The sequence below is a fragment of the Hemitrygon akajei genome, chromosome 11, assembly GCF_048418815.1.
Source record: "Hemitrygon akajei chromosome 11, sHemAka1.3, whole genome shotgun sequence".
Taxonomy (NCBI): domain Eukaryota; kingdom Metazoa; phylum Chordata; class Chondrichthyes; order Myliobatiformes; family Dasyatidae; genus Hemitrygon; species Hemitrygon akajei.
Window position 1 is genome coordinate 42,853,174 of NC_133134.1, and position 20,199 is coordinate 42,873,372.

Below are 20,199 nucleotides of genomic sequence, written 5' to 3' on the forward strand. Positions count from 1 at the left end.
GGAGCTGGTTGTGGATTACAGGAGGAATGGAGACAGGCTAACCCCTATTGACATCAATGGATCTGGGATTGAGAGGGTGAACAGCTTTAAGTTCCTCAGCATAAACATCACCGTGGATCTCACGTGGTCTGTACATACTGGCTGTGTGGCAAAAAGGGCACAACAGTGCCTTTCACCTCAGATGGTTGAAGAAGTTTGGTATGAGTCCCCAAATCCTAAGGACTTTCTACAGAGGCACAATTGAGAGCAGCCTGACTGGCTGCATCACTGCCTGGTATGAAAACTGTACTTCCCTCAATGGCAGGACTCTGCAGAGAGTGGTGCGGACAGCCCAGTGCATCTGTAGATGTGAACTTCCCACTATTAAGGACATTTACAAAGACAGGTGTGTTAAAAAAGGCCTGAATGATCATTGGGGACCTGAGTCACCCCAACCAGAAACTTTTAGCTGCTACTATCTGGGATACAGTACCACAGCATAAAAGCACCAACAAGCTCCAGTACAGCTTTTTCCACCAGGGCTTCAGACTGCTTAATTCATGCTGACACAACTGTATTTTTATGTTACATTGACTATCCTGTTGTTCATACTATTTATTATAAATTACTATACATCGCACATTGCACATTTAGATGGAGATGTAATGAAAACATTTTTACTCTTCCTGTATATGAAGGATGTAAGTAATAAAGTCAATTCAATTCAGTATTACCTTTCTTTATCTGATTTTTCAAGTTAAAAGCCTGGATATCAAATTGAAATCCTCTCAACCAAATCCGTCCACTCTCAACAACACTGAACCCACTTCCATTTCCTATTGTTTTTCTGTGCTACAAAGTGCTACTTAAGCTTCACTGATAATTAATTGAATTCTTCCATCTCACCACTTCTCTTTGCATCTTCCTGCAATCTTCCAGGGGATGAACTGCATCTTCTATTTTGGTATGATCTGCACATAGGAGTGGCCAAAACCTTTACATAGATTTGGTTTCCAAGACACAATTATTAAAAATATACAGACATTATATGACAATCCTACTGCTAGGATTAAAATCAATGGATATTTATCAAATAGTCTTACCCTAGAAAGGGGCACAAGACAGGGTTGGGCATGGTCACCACTACTCTTCGCGGTATATCTGGAACCATTAGCTCAATACATCAGACAAAGTGAAGATATCAGGGGAATTACCATTAAAGGGACAGAGCATAAATTGGCTTGTTATACGGATGACATTTTGATCTATCTAGGGCAACCAACATACTCTTTGCCTAAATTGATGCAATCCTTTGAACAATATGGTCAATTATCAGGATACAAGATCAACATAGATAAAAACCCAATTACTTTCATATTACTATAGCCCACCAAGAGAATTTGAAATTCGATACCCCTGGGCATGGCACACAGAGACTTTCAAATATTTGGGCATCATTATGCCAAAAGATTTGGCAAAATTATCAGAATGTAATTATCAGCCTTTATATAAAAAAATTAAGGAAGATGTGGTAAGATGGAACCTGATTCTTTTTTTCAGTCTCAGTTCAAGGATTGAGTCTATTAAAATGAATATACTGCCCAGACTGTTATATCTCTTTCAGACCCTACCAATAGAGATTAATCAAAATCAATTCAATGAATGGAACAAGATAGATAGATAGATAGATAGATAGATAGATAGATAGATAGATAGATAGATAGATAGATACTTTATTCATCCTCATGGGGAAATTCAACTTTTTTTCCAATGTCCCATACACTTGTTGTAGCAAAACTAATTACATACAATACTTAACTCAGTAAAAATATGATATGCATCTAAATCACTATCTCAAAAAGCATTAATAATAGCTTTTAAAAAGTTCTTAAGTCCTGGCGGTTGAATTGTAAAGCCTAATGGCATTGGGGAGTATTGACCTCTTCATCCTGTCTGAGGAGCATTGCATCGATAGTAACCTGTCGCTGAAACTGCTTCTCTGTCTCTGGATGGTGCTATGTAGAGGATGTTCAGAGTTTTCCATAATTGACCGTAGCCTACTCAGCGCCCTTCGCTCAGCTACCGATGTTAAACTCTCCAGTACTTTGCCCACGACAGAGCCCGCCTTCCTTACCAGCTTATTAAGACGTGAGGCGTCCCTCTTCTTAATGCTGCCTCCCCAACACGCCATCACAAAGAAGAGGGCGCTCTCCACAACTGACCTATAGAACATCTTCAGCATCTCACTACAGACATTGAATGACGCCAACCTTCTAAGGAAGTACAGTCGACTCTGTGCCTTCCTGCACAAGGCATCTGTGTTGGCAGATGCTATCAAGGTATATTTGGCAGGGTAAAAGGCCTAGAGTTCATCTCAAAACTTTGCAATTAGCAAAGGAAAAGGGGGGATGGGGCCTACCTTCTCTTAGAGATTATTATTTTGCAGCACAGTTGAGAGCTGTGATATGTTGGTGCAACCCATCATATGACGCTCAATGGAAAAACATTGAGGAGCAGGTACTTCCCATCCCCTTACAAGCAATTTTGGCTGATAACAACCCATGGGTGAAATTGACTCTTAAAATATGGAAAACTACTGTAAAAGAATATAATCTAGAGGGAGAAATTGCAATTCTTAAATGGTGTGCATATGACTCGGATTTTACACCAAATAAATTGGATGCTAGATTTAAGGACTGGACAGCTAAAGGAATAACAGTTCTTTGCAACATAATGAAAGAAGGAACACTGTTCTGTTTTGAAATGCTTAAAGAGAAACACTTATTAGAAAAACAAGATTTTTATCTGTATTTATAGATGTGACAATATGTCAATAAGATGCTTAAAAATGTAACCAAGGCAAATACATGCTTGACAGAGATCTTTAGAAAAGCATATAATTTAGATAATGGTGGTAGAATCATTTCAAGCATGTATAAGGGGTTGTCAAATCTTAAAACACATTCAACTTCATACATTAGAACAAAATGGGAGAAGGAAGGAGGGATAATTATATCTGAGGAAGAATGGACAAAAATATGGAGATATCAATGGAAGTGTACCAGTTTACAGAAATGGAGGGAGTTTGGATGGAAATACTTGATAAGATATTTTATTACACCTTCTCAGAAATCCCATTATGATAGTAACCTCCCTGTTTGCTGGAGAAATTGTGGAAATCAAAATGCAAATCATTATCATATTTTTTGGGACTGCCCTGTTATCAAAAACTATTGGAAGGGGATACACAATGCCCTACAAGACATCTTTAAATGTGAAATACTCTTAGAGAGAAAGACCATATATTTTGGATATATGCCTTAAGAAAGGTTGAAAAGAGATAAATATTTAATGAATATACTGTTGGTGGCTGGTAAAAAGACTCTTACTAGGAAATGGTTATCACAGGAGAGCCCAACTTTAAATACATGGATGGAAATTACAATGAACATTTACAAAATGGAGAAGATAACAGCATCTGTTAATCATAAGCTGGAACAATTTGATTCATACTGGGAAAAATGGTTTAACTACATAATGCCTCATAGGCCTGATTTTATTCTCACAAATCTTTTGTAAAAAAAAGATCACTCCCTACTTGTACATAGTTCTTTCCTTTAGCTTGTTTTTTCTTTCCACTCTTTTCTATAAGTGTATACCTCAGATAAGTACTTTCTGGAGATTTGTGATATATATGATTATATGATATATATGTACAATGTCTGAACTACATCTTATGGAAATGTTTGTTTGATGATGAACTTCAATAAAAAAAATTACAAAAAAGAGGAGATGCCAAAACAAAATTTGCATAGCACCATTTCTACTTCAGATGCACTGGTAAATTGTCTATCCTGACCAGGAGTAGAAAAGCATTTTACGTGACATAGTAAAACCAGCTGGATGCTCCCTGAACCTCCTCCTGCCAATACGCAGCTCTGTTGAAATTAACGGAGCCAAATATCAGGGGTTGAATACAATAGGCTATCAATACCTTCTTGCACCTTCAGTGCCATCAAACAAAGACAAGCTTCTCAACCTAAAGATTTTTCTGCTGACAATATTTGTTTATTAGCCTATAATTAATTTTGTTACTTCTGCATCTTTTTTGGAAAGTCATAATTACACCATCTTTGACAAGCTTCCACACTCAGGAATGGCCAGATATATACGTAATTTTTAGGACTGAAATATTTTCCTCCCTCCTCAGCATCTTAGAGTATGTCCACTGCATTTTTTTCATTTAGCCTAATCACGCTCTAAAGATTTTCCACAATAATATTACTCCTTTTGCTCTCGTGGGACTTGATGCACCATCAATGACTCTCGGAGATGTGAGGCGAGATATAGGCTTTTATTCGCTGGAAGAGAGCAGTCAGCAGCAAGAGATCCCCACACAACATCCTGGAGACTGAGGGAGGAGCCATGCCTCCAATCACCTTTATACAGGGGTCTGTGGGAGGAGCCACAGGGGCAGTCAGCAGAGGGGCGTGTCCAGACAGGTATATGTAGTTCACCACATTCACCTCCTCTTTTTGTTTTAAAAGAGAGTCCACATGGGGCGAAGTTTCTTACAAGTATATTTACAGGTTAAAAGTATATTTACAGGTTAAGTCTATCAGATGTCGCTGCGATCTACGTAGCACCGGCGGTGATTGCACAGGTGCCGGTGGTGGTGATTGCACAGGTGCCGGTAGTGGTGATTGACCAGGTGCCGGTGGTGATTGCACAGGAGATGGTGGTTGTGCTGGTTCTGGCCTGACTTGAGGTGCCAGCCCATTAGGCGTCAGTGATCCCTCATGCGTGTGCAAGGCGCCTGGTATGGGAGTGTCGTGAGGAGTCTGTGTAGGGCTTGGTGTGCGCGGTATCAGGTGGGTATACACCTCGGTGGGTACAGGGTTCATAGTTACCGTGGAGTGTTCGGGGTAGTGGTCTGCTGCTCCCGTGGGTGCCAGGTCGTGGACAGAGACCGTGTCCTCCCGCCCATCAGGTAAGACCACGTAGGCATACTGGGGGTTCGCATGTAGTAGGTGAACCCTCTCGACCAGCGGGGAGTATTTATTGCTCCACGCATGTTTCCAGAGCAGCACTGGCCCTGGGGATGTCAGCCAAGCTGGTAGGGTGGTCTCAGTGGCAGACTTCCTGGGAAAAGAGAATAGGCACTCGTGAGGGGTGGCATTGGTGGACGTACATAACAGGGAGCGGATAGAGTGGAGTGCCTTGGGGAGGACCTCCTGCCATTGAGAGACCGGCAACCCCTTTGACTTAAGGGCTAATAGTGTGGCCTTCCACACTGTGGCGTTCTTCCTCTCCACCTGTCCATTTCCCCAGGGATTATAGCTCGTGGTCTGACTAGTAGCAATGCCCCTAGCTAGCAGGTACCGGCGCAGCTCGTCACTCATAAACGAGGACCCTCTATCACTGTGGATATAGCAAGGGTATCCGAACAGAGTGTAGAGCTGGCGCAGGGCTTTTATGATGGACGTGGCAGTAGTGTCGGGGCAGGGGATGGCAAAGGGGAATCGCGAGTACTCGTCGATAATGTTGAGAAAGTAGACATTGCGGTCGGTGGAGGGAAGGGGGCCCTTAAAGTCAACACTCAGTCGCTCAAAGGGGCGGGTGGCCTTGATAAGTTGCGCCTTTTCAGGACGGTAGAAGTGCGGTTTACACTCAGCGCAGACTTGGCAGTCCCTGGTCATCGTCCTGATGTCATCCAGGGAGTAAGGCAGGTTCCAGGCTTTCACAAAATGGTAAAATCGGGTGACTCCCGGGTGGCAAAGATCTGCATGGAGGGCGTATAGCTGGTTGAGCTGTGCGCTGGCACACGCTCCCTGGGATAGGGCATCAGGGGGCTCATTGAGCCTTCCAGGCCGGTACAGGATGTCATAGTTGTAGGTGGAGAGTTCGATTCTCCACCACAAAATTTTATCATTTTTGATTTTGCTCCGCTGTTGATTGCTGAACATGAATGCAACTGAGCGCTGGTCGGTCAGCAAGGTGAACCTTTTGCCTCCAGTGCCTAATAGCTTCCACTATGGCCTGGGCTTCTTTCTCCACCGCGGAGTGCCGAATTTCAGGGCCTTGAAGGGTACGAGAGAAGAATGTTACTGGCCTGCCTGCCTGATTGAGGGTAGCAGCCAGCGCGAAGTCGGAGGCGTCACTCTCTACTTGGAAGGGAATGGTCTCGTCCACCGCATGCATTGTTGCTTTGGCAATGTCCCCTTTAATGCGGCTGAAGGCTGCGCGGGCCTCGACTGAGAGGGGAAATGTGCTAGACTTGACCAGGGGGCGGGCCTTGTCTGAGTAATGGGGGACCCATTGGGTGTAATAGGAAAAGAAGCCCAGGCACCGTCTGAGGGCTCGGAGGGTGGTGGGAAGAGGGAGTTCTAACAGGGGGCGCATACGGTCGGGATCAGGGCCAATGACCCCGTTCTCCACGACATACCCAAGGATAGTGAGTCGGGTGGTTCCAAACACACACTTGTCCCTGTTATAGGTAAGGTTCAGGGCTTTGGCCACTTGGAAAAATCGTTGGAGGTTGGTGTTGTGATCCGGCCAGTCGTGATTGCAGATGGTGATGTTGTCCAGATATGGAAATGTGGCCTTCAGTTGGCACTGGTCCACCATCCGGTCCATTTCCCTCTGGAAGAAAGAGACACAATTTGTGACACCGAAGGGGACGCGCAGGAAGTGATAGAGCCTGCCGCCCGCCTCGAAGGCGATGTAGGGGCGGTCCTCTGGGTGGATGGGGAGCTGGTGGTAAGCGGATTTCAGATCTATGGTCGAGTACACCTTGTACTGAGCTATCTGGTTGACCATATCCGCGATGTGGGGTAGGGGGTTCGCGTCAAGCTGCGTGAACCTATTGATGGTCTGGCTATAGTCCACGACCATCCTATTTTTCTGCCCGGTCCAAACCACAACCACCTGGGCCCTCCAAGGACTTGTGCTTGGCTCAATGATCCCTTCCCTGAGCAGCCGCTGCACCTCCGACTGAATGTAGGCCCTGTCCCCCGCGCTGTACCTCCTGTTTTTAGTTGCCACAGGACTGCTAAACTTATTTGCCAAGGTGAACAAGAAAAACAAAGTGACAAGAATCAGGATCTGGCCTACTTGGTTCAGAGACTGACTAGTCTATTGAAAAGTCTGGCTATTCGGTCTTCCCTCATGATGTCAATACTTTACCTCTTGCTAGAGGCCTATGGAAGATGTCTTAATGTTTTCATCAATGTTCTACAGCCAGGTAATCCAAATTGGAGAAAGTCTTGTCTTCCTGGTCAAAAGCTCGTGAGTTCAGTACATTGGGAGCACTGAAACATTGAAAGAGGACTGTGATATATTGATATGCCTTTATATTGGAGTTAATAAAAAGTCATTACAAATGATACTACATAAGATGATTATCATCCCGACAACATAAGGGAAGATTGATCTTATTTTATGGGTGGGAAGTTAGATTGAAATGACTGTCAGGCTGTACAAGAGAAGGTATATCAAAGCTAAATTGGATTTTTTAAAATCTGGCCTTTTAAAGTCTGAGCTTCTCTTTTGACCTTATGTGGTCAGAAACAAAGAGCATTACCTTTGGACCCTGGTATGCACACACTCTCAGTGCAAGCAGTGATCCACCAGAGAGGAAAACTTTGGATAATCACCAAAGAACTGAAGAGATGCCAGATTGAGCTAGCTGTTCTTTCTGAAGCTCTTCTGGCAGATGAAGGGAACTGAGGGAGGAGAAGTGTGGTTATACCTTCTTCTGGTAAGGGAAGACAAGCCCAGGATCTGTAGGTTTGCAATTAAGAGCCAGCTTGTCAGTCGACTCTCTGAACTTCCCATGGGGATCAGTGAACATTTCATGGCAATCATTTGGTGCTTACCAACAACCAGAAGGCAACTGTCTGGACTGCTTATGCACCAACTTTGGATTCACAGGAGTATGAAAAGGAGGCCTTCTGCACTTGCCTAGACGTGATACTGCTGAACATCCCCTAGGAGGATAAGATAATTCTCTTAGTGGACTTCAATGCCAGAACTGGTCGGAACTTCAACTTTCGGTAGAGTACCATAGTAAAGGAAGGCAATGGCAACATCAACACAAATGGAGTACTACTTCTCACCATACAGTATGTGCTGAGCACAATATTATCATCGCAAACACTCTCTTCTGCCAGAAAAATGAATTCAAGTCATTTTGTCAGCTTTCCTGATAAACGGTGTCATTGCCCAAGCTAGGGACTACCCTGATGTCAATATCACAAGGGCCATGACCGACACAGATGACTGCTCGACAAATCATCACCTGATCTGCTCCACCTTTTCCATCAGTCTCATGAAAAAGAGGAGATTCATAAGAAGCAGATGACGACAAGACTAAAACTTGAGAGCCTACTTGACACTGCCACCCAAACAGCACCTTCAGGCCTTGTTTGTGGAAAACCTCCAACAGGAATATCCAGAGGATATTGAAGAACATTGGCGTCTGCTTTAAGCCACCATCCCCAATTCCTGCAAGAACATCTGTGGGTACAAGTCCAGAAAACATCAGGATTGGTTTGAAGATAATGACATGGAGATAAGACAACTTGCCTCCAAGAAAAGGAAAGTCTTTTGTGCCTGGCAGATTGATATCGACAGAACCACCGAAGGAGTAGCTCACTGTAAGTTAACATCTGTGTGGCCAGATTCTGCTTTAACTCCATCTACACATTTGCAGATGAATACACTGTAGTGGACTTTATCTCAAATAATGATGAGTTACCATACAGGAAGGTGGTAGAGGGCTTACTAACATGGTGTCATGACGGCAACCTTTCACTCAATGAGAGCAAAACAACAAAGCTGATGTAGAATAAAATTTTCAGGAAGGAGGGCGGTGGATATACTCAAGTCTACATTAGTAGTACTGAGGTTGAGACCTTCAAATGTCTAGAAGAGAACATCACCAATAGCCAGTCCTGACTAATCACTTAGTGACTGAGAATGCTCTCCAATGCCTCTATTTCCTCAGGAAGCCAAATAAATTAGGCATGTCCCTGTCAACCCTTATGATTTTTATCGATGCATAATAAGAAGCGTCCTATCTGGATACATAAAAGCTTGGAATGGCAAATGTTCTTCCCATGACTGGAAGAAACTGTGGAGCGTTGTGGATACACGGCTCAGCGCATCCCAGCACTGTGTAATGAATTTATCTGTATTAACAGGGTGCAATCTTTTCACTGTACCTCAGCACATGTGACAATAATAATCCAATTCCAATTCCAATCATGTTCATGCACTTTGACTTCTTTCAGTTCTGCCATGCACCTAACATCAGTACTGCCGATTTCTTTTCTTGCTGACACGTTGGAACCTACAGCCTCAGTTTAATGAGGAATCCTTTGTTCTAGTTAATTGCTATAATCACTTTTTAAAAGGAGCACCCTGCTGACACTGGGAGACCTAAATGGGAAACTTCATAACTTACTGAGGCTGCTCACAAAGTCCACAATGGTTGCTATGGTGCGCTGGCAGTTGCATCACCATCGAGGTGCCCATTGAATGATTCCGCAGCTGCTAAATGGTAAAGTGTTTTCTCCTGGGTTTAGCAGCAGAGATGCTAAATTGGTGCTTAATTGGCGGCATTGCTGGCAAAACTCCATGAACAACTTTTTAAAGTTGGGAATGCAGGATCTCTAAGCAGCTGTACACCAGTGTCCTTTACTTCTCAACAATGAAAGATGTGATTTTCTCTAAGTCAGAAAAGTTCAGATAACACAAGTCAAAATCATAACATTTGAATCGGATTTTTAACATTATGTTTCCTTTCCTGTTAGACCACATTATATGTGAGTTTTGATAGTATGCCACAGTGGCTGCTGGAAAATTTTCATTTTGAGACCAAACACGTGTCCTTGATGGGTCTCAAGATGCTTTTGCCCTCAATTGCCCTGCTTCAGACTGCTGCTCAGGACCAATTGAATTGACAGCCTATGATGGTGAGGCTGTTAGTTCAATGGTGGGTGGTCTCATTGATGTCTTTATAGCACGGATCCTCACATGCGACGGATACCAAGTCGTATGACAGATAAAGGGGCATGGAAGAGGAAAGTCATCAAGTGGTCTCCATCTTTGCCTCCAACCTGATTCGGGGTGTGGGTGTATTGATGGTCTGCTGTGTGAAAGAATTGTTGCTGGTATGCAGCAAGGGGGTAAAGAAGGTGGGCAAAATGGAGGGTTTGTTCTCCTAGCTCTTCCATAATCTTCCATGAAGCTTAGAGATAGACTCCTTCATGCTTCTTGTCTTCTCACATTTTATTCTGATCCAGCCCGGCAGTTTGCAGGTTCCTCTGGAAAAATATGAATTGATGGATTGTACACTACCTCCCGCCCCCAGTGAGGCATAGCAGGTGTCAGACGACAGCCTGTTGGTGCTCGAAACATCTCTTTGTGATAGATATCTTTCTAATGTACTCTTCTCATCAAAATAAGTTAAAAGTTCAAAAACTCAAAGTAAATTTACTATCAAGGTACATAGTGAGGAGGAGATGTTAACACCAATCTGTTTTGATTGTGGTCTCTTGATGAGGTTCCAGTTACAGAGGGAGGTACAGAAGCTCAGATTTAGAAGCTTGGTTATTAATAATGATGGGATAATGGTATTGAATGCTGGACTGTAATCAATAAACATGTAAGTCAGTGATAATATATCTGTTTTAAAGATTTAAAGATAAACATTTATTTGTCACATATACATTGAAAAATCAAAACATACCCTGGGGGGCAATTCACACAGTCACAGGGAGAATATACAAGCTCCTTACAGGTAGTGGCAGGAACTGAACCCCATCACTGGCAAAGCCCTCCCCACCACTGAGCACATCTACAGGAAAGCAGCATCAAGAAGTCCCACCACCCAGGTCACACTCTCTTCTCGCTGCTGCCATCAGGAAGAAGATATAGGACCCTCTGGACTCACTGCATGAACAGATCTTACCTCTCAACCATCAGGCTCTTGAACCAAAGGTGACAAGTTCACTTGCCCCATCACTGATAAGTTCCCATAACCAATGGACTCACTTTCAAGGGCTCTTCATCTCATATTCTTACATCCATTTTATTATGGTTACTCTATTATGGATTTATTGAATAGGCTGCTAGAATATGAATCTCAGGGTTGAATATGGTGACATATATGTACTTTGATAATAAATTCACTTTGAACTTTGATTGCTGGTGGTGTAATAACATTACCCTAACCACTACGCTACCATGCAGCCCTGATCTGCAATTCAGAAACTGTGACCAACATGCGTACGTTTATAGTAATTCAGGTGGTAAATTTCATTGATGATTAAAGGGACGTAGTTGACACATCAAAACATTGCTGTAGAGCTACTGAGCACATTACGGACTGCATTTGCTGCTGAGGTCTTTTGATATTTGATGGCCCTAGTCTTGTGAAAATCTCTTTTACTGGAAAGTGAGGGCCTCCCTCCTGTGCACCAAGCTTTCTTCTTGTAGCTCACAATTTTTTCCTGAGTGGACATAATGAAGGCCAAGTGACTTTCTCCATTGTTGTCCCTTCGCTGGAATTCAAGCAGAGGATGCATAAATTCAGTGATAGATTGAGGATACAAGATGGTGCAAGAAAGGGTGGAGTATTTAGTGAATACTCAGAAGAGTATTTCTGTATACAAATGTACATGTACACTTGTGTGTGTCTATGTATACAAGAGAGAGGGGACGTGTGTGTGACTGTGTGGAAAAAAATCAGCATAAAAGAGCAGTTTTTCTATTGACCTAATGCTCACCTTGTCATATCTAACAAAGCTATGACATTTCTTGCCTCTGTGGTCCTCAGACTTGGCCAACATTATTCCATCCACCTCCTAACTGGCACAAATAACAACAATACAGGTAGGTCTCTTTCCTGTGCCACATCTCTCAACCCATACAGGACATGCCATTGGCCTCTGTCTCCTGCAGCAGTGAATCTGGGAACTCTGTCCCTCTCTGCTGCTGTCTCTCTCTCCTCTATGGTAGCCATAAAGCTTGTTGCTGCTGACTGGCTAGAGTAGGGAGTTCTATGCACTTATTCATTTGTTTGTTTACTTAGTGATATAGTACAGAGTAGGTCCTTCTGGCCCTTCAGGCCGTGCCAGGCCGCAACCCCCGCCAACCCTGATTTAATCCTAATTTATAATGACTGATTAACCTACCAGTACGCCTTTGGACTGTTTCCACCACAGCACCCAGGGAAAACTCACACATTCCAAGGGGGAACACACGAGGAAATCTGCAGATACTGGAAATTCAAGCAACACATGCAAAATGCTGGTGGAACACAGCAGGCCAGGCAGCATCTATAGAGAGAAGCACTGTCAACGTTTCGGGCCGAGACCCTTCGTCAGGACCATGTCCCGACAGCAATTAGCAATATAAAGATCCAGTGCAGGCAGAAGACCAGAGCGGGGTGTCCATGAAGAGGAGGAGGGTTGAAGATGGGAGAAGGGGTCATCGATGGGGGTAGGAGAGTCCTTGTCAAAGAAGTAAGCTTGGAGACGGAGCCGGCGGAAGAAGAGTTCAACGTCATGGCGTACGCGGAACTCGGATGTCCCGTCGGCAAATAGCAATAAAGAGAAGTCCTGATGAAGGGTCACATTCTACAGGGGACAGTTTCCCCTCTACAGAATCCTTACACAGGACACTGGGATTGAACTCAGAAATCCTGCACCGTGAGCTGTAATAGCGTCACCTTAACCGCTACGCTACTGTGGAGTCTGATTATAAGGACTAATACCCTTTTGCCGTTGATCTAAGCTCTCAGCAGCAGTTCTAAATTGAGAGTAGGGAACAAGGGTAACATTTCTGTGCATGTTCAGAGTGCAAACTTCCACTTCTTTGTTTGAAACATTTGTTACGTACCCCGTAACTGGGTCACTTACCAGCAAAGATAGAGAGGTCCGTTGAAGTCTGATGGTACTATTTTTAACAGTATTTATTGATAAAAGATACACAAAATAATGTCAATGCAAACATGCAGATAATATACGTCGTCAATACTAAATCTAAAAGCGCAGGTATAATAATCAATAAGAAATAGCTCTATCGTTGTCTAGGGGATAATGTATTGTCCGATGGAAATATAAAAGTAACTCAGTTCATTCAAGTTGCAGCTTTTGGGTTGGAGAGAAAGACGGGTTTAAAACTTGCCCATTCCTTTTATGATGTCAATCCTTCGAGAGTCGTTGGGAGTTGGTTTCCCCGTTGCTAGCTAAAAACCTTTTGGCCGTGGAAAAGGGGCCACCGATTCCAGGTGTTACGTATTCAGGCAACAATAAATATATGTGAGTTAGGCAAGGGTTTTTATAACAAATAACACGTTTATTAAACACTGAAAACAAACCCCCCAAAAGTAAACAAACACTAATGTAACCGGAAAACAGCTGCTGTGCGGCAACTTCACAGTTCTTAAAGCGATGCAGCTCAAACAGTTCTTAAAGTGGTATTGAAAAAAAAAACAGTTCTTTAAAGCGGTATGCCGAAAGTTCAAAATGCTCACAGTCCATTTAAAAGGAGAAACTTTTTAAGGCGATTTAAATTCTCTTCCACGTCGTTGTCCTTTGATCCCTGGCGTCGAACTCTTCCCACGTAGAATTTTATGAAACGTAACGGTTTAAAGGCACTGACCTCTTTTCCCACACTATTCTCAATCTCCTGCTTCCCGCAGAAATCCTTCTGAATGAGGATCACACCAGGTCGAAACCATTCCACCGTCGAAAATCAGTTCTCCTCGATCTTTAACTTCCGAACTCCGATATTCACTCTCCACTAGCAGTATTGTAAGAAACTGCTGGCAATGACCTTTTAAACTTTAGGCATTAGATAAAACTTCATTTTTCAACTAAACTGCGTCATCACATTAAATCACGCAGTGGCATGAAGTCAGCTTGGCAAATCCAGCCACGAACTGCCCCACCCCACAGGGTGGGTCTTCCTTTTATAACCTGTAAAAAAAAACTGTCACATGACCTCTACTGGCGGAAAAATGACATCACTCCACCATCACAGGACCATTACCTCAAGTCCAGTATAACTTCAACCCCAGTCACGTGACAAGGGTACCACTGTCACGTGTCACGGGTACGTAACACAGGGCAAATGGAACCAGACGCATGTGGCCTTTCCCCTGGTTTCTTGCTATTACGGGATCGCTGGCGTTTCTTCTGGTGCATCTGAGGGGCTGTTCCCACAGACCCTCTTTTTATCCTGACTCACAGGGTCTCAGGTGTCAATCAGGTTGGGGGTGATGCAATCCCTCCACCAACCTCCCCCTTGTTTCATTGCCTGGGGCATCGACGCATTGTACAGGATGCAATACACAAGTCCGTCTCCAAGAGACAATAGCCAGCATCAATGGGTCCGCCTCTCAGAGGCCAAGACACATTCCAACGACTTGTGGATTCTGCATGTCTTTCTCTCATTTCCTGGGTCTCCTGAATTGACTCAATAGTGATCTTGTGATTCTCACAAAGGAGGGGGCTACCCCGCACCTTTCGGCCCCGCAGAGCTGTGGTACATTCATAACACCCCCTTTCTTCAAAGCGTTTTCACCAGTGGTGAAAACGAAGTAGTACAGAGTCTTACAGGATTTTAGAATCTAACACAATACAAAAGCTTTTCTTTTCACTACAGAGTAATACAGTTATACATTCAATTCAGTATCTAGATGGTTACCGATTACAATTGTCACTTCCTTTAATATCTTAACATCTTGTACCCTACTAAAGTCTTGTAGCATCAGACTCCAATTGAATAACCACCTATTTTTAGGTCTTATTTTTCTTTAGCCAACAAAACTAAAGAGTTGTGATCTTAGCTTACGGGTATACTACAACAGTTCATGCAAATACTAATCTTTATGTGGCTTTCAAACTCAACAGGCAGGCTTCCATGGGGGTTGTCTTTTATTATTCACAGGCTTTGTCGAAATCCCTTAAAACCGGTTTCTGCTATTTAAAAATGGCGTCCCATTAACCCTCGTCTCTTTTCCGGTTAGTTTCCACGTGGTGAGCTTGGGCACCCTGGTGAAACAGGCTGTTGCCCGCTTCTTTCATAGGAGTTATTTTATCAACACTGTGTCCCAAACTTAGACCATCTTCTGAATTTCCACCCAATTCTTTAATTTTACGCAAGTTGCTAGCTTTCTCTTCAGGACCCTTCAGGCTATTAGTTTTCAGTTCGAACTCTTTGTTCAAGCAGCATTTCAAATTCTGCCTTTTCACACCACACTCTGGAATAACAATAGCCTGGGGGCCCCGTCATCTTCCAACTCAACCTGTAAGTGATCCGCAGGTTTTAAATTTTTTTCATTCGATTTGGGAACTACATATTTCCCGTTTTCTTCAATGATAATATTCATCTCCCCACGTTTGATCTCCGCATTATCTTTTAACACACCTTCGAGCACAAACACCTGGGAACTCTCACTTCCCACTATTACCAAGGTTAATCCTTTCTTCACTGAACCAAGTCTATCTGACCCACAAGGACTGCATTCCTTTTCAACTGAATCAAATACCTCAGACTTTTTCTGAGCTCCATTACTAAGTTCAGTACCACATGCATCCACATCTGGGACACACTCAAACGGGACATTTGCCTCTTCCAGGCTTTCAATACCCATACCCTTTTCAAATTCTAAATTCCCCTGATTCTCCCAGCTGCTCTCTGGGCAACTCCCTTCCGGAGAAAATTCAACCCCCCGGGCTGTAACAACCTCATCTGCCAACCCAGCAGACTTCTTCAAGGTAAGGGCACCCTTTTCATCTAGGACTGCCCTCATTTCATTATCGGGAACACCTTTAGAATTTTCAACTTCTTCAAACAGTTCTGCCAAACCAGACAGATCATCCATGTCCAACTCTGGACCTTTTAACAGCTCTATCTGTTTCTCATCTCCATTTCGTGCCTCTAGCACTTCATTCCGCGCTAAGGGAAGGTCTATCTCCTCTCCCTTACTCTCTTTCACTTTACTACCCTCTGTTTTACCACCCTCCAAACCCTCGTGATACAGAGTCGGTAAAAACGTCTCGGCCAAATCGATACTGGCCAGATGTAAACTGCTCTCGTTCTCAGCTGCCTTGCTCGACATGCTGCGAGTAACTGCGCATGCAGGATAGATCTTGGACGCTAGGGGCGGAGCTGCAATGCTCACCGGCCGGCTCGTCAGCGTCATTGCTGACCAAACCTTACCACCGGCTAAATCGATACTCAGAAGGACGTCCGCGTCAGTTTTCGGGAATTCTGATCGCACCCCCATTTCAACTGGTCCAGAGACTAGCTCACAATTCATAACGATCTTATGCAAGGGCACCATTTCCGTCCCTTTTCCTATTCCTTTCACGGCTACCACTCCCGTCTTGCGACCAAAATCTAGTACCTTACTGCTGATCAATGATAGCTCAGCCCCCGTGTCTCTCCAGATCCGTACTGGAACTGGGGTGCCTCCCTCCCTCACAGACACAGTTCCGTTTGACATACAAGTCTCAGACCCTTCTCGTACTCTGTCTACCCGGGGCTCTCTTGTCAATTTACTGATTACCACGGCACATCCGATAGGGACTGCTGCTTTCCCTTTTCCTGTCTCTTTCTTCGGAGCAAAGCACCTAGATGCAATATGCCCCTCCTTTCCACAATTAAAACAGGTCAAGCCCGGAAATCTCTGGCCGTCTTGCCTTTCCCCCTCAACCTTACCACTAGCTCCCGGCGGGACCTCTGCCTCAGCCGGTGGGCTTTCTTGATCGTTCCCACGGTCTCTCTGGGAACTTGTATTCGAGGAAAACTTTGTCTTGTGGGTTAGGGCATATTCATCTGCGAACCTAGCAAATTCTGAGATGGACTTATTCGGCTTCTCATTCAAGTACATCCGGATATCCTCCGAAACACAACCTTTAAATTCCTCATCAGAATTAACTCCCTGAGACGCCAATAATCCTCGTCCACTATTTCTGTGGTGCACCAACGGTCCAAGAGCACACCCTTCTCATAGGCAAACTCGGTATACGTCTGATTCCACCCTTTCCGTAAATTTCTGAACTTTTGTCTATACGCTTCAGGTACTAGCTCATAACTCCGGAGAATGGCCGCCTTTACTTTGTCCTAACTCTCCTCCTCTTCCTCCTCCATGGACAACGCTGTATATACCCACTGTGCCTTCCCTTTTAACACACTTTGTAACAATGCCACCCACTGATCTCTGGGCCACTTCTGATTCACTGCCACCTTTTCAAAAAGCAAGAAATAACTATCAACATCCGTCTCCTCGAACAGAGGTACTAACCTCAACTCCCGACTAACATTAAACCACTCCTCTTGGTCTGACCCCTGAACTCTTTGCTCTTGCCTTAACTTCTCCATCTCCAAGTCATGTTTCCTCTGTTTCTCTGCCTCCCTCTCCTTCTTGGCCCTTTCCTTCTCTTTCTCGGCCCTTTCCTTCTCTTTCTCAGCTCTTTCTTTCTCCTTCTCAGCTGCTTCCAGCTGTTTTAACTGAAGTTCATGCTCTCTTTGCTTCTCAGCTCTGTCCTGCTCCCGTTTCACCTCTAACTCTTTTAGCTGGAGTGCATGCTCCCTTTCTTTCTCAGCCCGGTCCCGCTCTAACTCATTTAGCTGGAGCTCATGCTCCCTTTGTTTGTCGGCTCTTTCTTTCTCCTTCTCAGCTGCTTCCAGCTGCTTTAACTTAATTTCATGTTCCAACCTTAATTTCTCCAACTCTAACTGAGCCGTCCCACTAGCTGGTACCTTTTCAGGGATATTTTCCAATACCTCAGCTGTAAACACTTTCTTCCCAATATAATACTGAGTTATTGCCCTTCGCACCTCCCGCTTTTTCATTGACAACCTCACCTCTGCGAGGTTTAACCCCTTCGCCAAAATTATCAAGTCTGATTTGGTGGCCGCCTCCAGCGCCTCCAGAGCCGGGTTTTCTATAAATTCCCCCACGTCCATCTTTGCTGGTTTCCCGTCTGGCTACCTGCGTAACCAGATCCAAGTTTGGACTTACAAGCCCGATTCACTGGTCCCCCATTTTGGTGTCAAATCCCGGACGAGCCCCCAATTGTTACGTATCCCATAACTGGGTCACTTACCAGCAAAGATAGAGAGGTCCGTTGAAGTCTGATGGTACTATTTTTAACAGTATTTATTGATAAAAAATACACAAAATAATGTCAATGCAAACATGCAGATAATATACGTCGTCAATACTAAATCTAAAAGTGCGGGTATAATAATAATCAATAAGAAATAGCTCTATCGTTGTCTAGGGGATAATGTATTGTCCGATGGAAATATAAAAGTAACTCAGTTCACTCAAGCTGCAGCTTTTGGGTTGGAGAGAAAGACGGGCTTAAAACTTGCCCATTCCTTTTATGATGTCAATCCTTCGAGAGTCGTTGAGAGTTGGTTTCCCCATTGCTAGCTAAAAACCTTTCGGCCGTGGAAAAGGGGCCACCGATTCCAGGGCAAATGGAACCGGACGCGCGTGGCCTTTCCCCTGGTTTCTTGCTATTACGGGATCGCTGGGGTTTCTTCTGGTGCGTCTGAGGGGCTGTTCCCACAGACCCTCTTTTTATCCTGACTCACAGGGTCTCAGATGTCAATCAAGTTGGGGATGAGGCAATCCCTCCACCAACCTCCCCCTCGTTTCATTGCCTGGGGCGTCGATGCATCGTACAGGATGCAATACACAAGTCCGTCTCCAAGAGACAATAGCCAGCATCAATGGGTCCGCCTTTCGGAGGCCAAGACACATTCCAACGACTTGAGGATTCTGCATGTCTTTCTCTCATTTCCTGGGTCTCCTGAATGGACTCAATAGTGATCTTGCGATTCTCACAAAGGAGGTGGCTACCCCGCACCCTTCGGCCCCGCAGAGCTGTGGTACATTCATAACACATTCGTTTGGCCAATTTCAGTATTTATTTGCAGGAGATGCTGGAGCACTTTGCAATGCCTATTCCTTGCACCAGGAAATGAATAAAACACTTTTTTCAGGTATTATTTCTGACATCTTAGGTTTCAGTGCCAGTGAAGAAATCCTACTTGACCACACTAGTCACTTCTGCTAATAAATATACCTGTTTTATCATGACTGCCCATCTCTTGTTGTTCAACCAATTTCCTGGCCAGATACTCATTTCCACAAAGCTCAGCTTTAAGTAACAGTCTCTTGTGAGGGACTTTATCAAATGTCTCTTGAAGTCTATATAAATAACACCCATAGAAATTACCCTGTCTGGTACTTTTATTGCCTTCTCAAAAAATCAATCAGTTTCATCAGGCGAGATCTACAAATCTACACTGGCTTTTACTAATCAAGGTTTCCATCCACTATAATAATTTCTCAACCACAGATGATACATTAACAGGGTTCACACTTTTATCTCTGTCTTACAATATAGTGGTGGTGCAATTTTTCAGTCCACAGAAACAACCATTAAATTTTGAGAACTTTGCAAGATAATATTAGAATACCAGCAACGTCCTCACCGATTGCCATTGTCCTAGGAATAGAGACTATTCGGTCCACAGGGCCTATCACTTTGCAATACCATTATTTCTTCACTACCATATATTTACTTACTTTAATCTTGGAACACCCCTATGCATGATTCAAAATGGGTTTCTTCAAATATCCAGGGTATCTTCCTCTTTTCCTGCCAAAAATATTGATGCAAATGAATCTTACTGTGTGTACGTATACAACCCCTAAAATGTATTTTTCAACAGTCAGCAAAGACTGGTGAAATTCCTAAGGACTGGAAGTGGACTAACATTGTCTCGGTATATAAGAAGGGTGACCGCACTGACCCTGGTAACTACAGACCAGTAAGCTTAGCGTGTTTCGTAAGTAAGATAGTGGGAATGTTAATAAAAAATGAGATGGAAAAGCAGATGGTAAGAACGGGCATGTTAGCAGAAAGCCACCATGGGTTCAGAAAGGGAAAATCATCTTTTACTAATATGCTGAAGTTCTATGAAGAGGCTACTAAAATTTATGATGTGTTGATATCATTTAATTGGACTTTGAGGAGGCTTTTGACAAGCTATCCCACAAGAGGTTAATAATCAAATTACTGGAGGTAGGGATTCAAGGTAAGGTGTGAGAATGGGTCCAGAATTGGCTCCAAAACAGAAAACAAGTTATGGTGAGAGGATCGTTTTTACACCTAGAAGATG